Source organism: Colobus angolensis, unplaced genomic scaffold, assembly GCF_000951035.1.
Source record: "Colobus angolensis palliatus isolate OR3802 unplaced genomic scaffold, Cang.pa_1.0 Scaffold216, whole genome shotgun sequence".
In the NCBI taxonomy this organism is placed as follows: domain Eukaryota; kingdom Metazoa; phylum Chordata; class Mammalia; order Primates; family Cercopithecidae; genus Colobus; species Colobus angolensis.
The window spans coordinates 3,254,584-3,255,117 of NW_012115333.1; the positions used below are offsets into that span (position 1 = coordinate 3,254,584).

At 50.9% G+C, this 534-nt stretch overlaps 1 protein-coding gene across 2 annotated transcripts in view; it reads right to left on the reverse strand.

Annotated features, from left to right (window-relative positions):
• The window catches only part of STARD8 (StAR-related lipid transfer (START) domain containing 8), a 79,045-nt gene that overhangs the window by 72,596 nt on the left and 5,915 nt on the right, over positions 1–534 (reverse strand). The window lies entirely within an intron of this gene.

Genomic DNA, 534 nt, shown 5'->3' on the forward strand with positions numbered 1-534 from the left:
TTTTTCCAAATGAATTTTAGCATTTGTTTACCTTGGAATCAGTTGAGTTTTCAAACTGCTGGTATGTTTTGTGTGTGTGTGTGTGTGTGTGTGTGGTCTGAGGGGGGTGTGTGTGTGGTGTGGGGTGTGTGTGTGTGGTGTTTGTGTGGTGTGTGGTGTGTGGCATGTGTGTGTGTGGTGTGTGTGTGATGTATGTGGTGTGTTTTGTGTGTGTGTGTGTGGTGTGTGTAGTGTGTATGGTGTGTGTGTGGTATGTGGGGTGTCTGTGTGTGGTGTGTGTGTGTGTGGTGTGCGGTGTGTGTGGTGTGGTATGTGTGTGGTGTGTGTGGTGTGTGGTGTGTATGGGGTGTGTGTGGTGTATATGGTGTGCTGTGTGTGTGGTGTGTGTGTGGTGTGGTGTGCGGTGTGTGTGGTGTGGTATGTATGTGGTGTGTGTGGTGTGTGGTGTGTATGGGGTGTGTGTGGTGAGGTGTGTGGTGTGTGGTGTGTGGGTGGTGTGTGTGGTGCGTGTGCGTGTGTGTCTGTGTGGTGTGT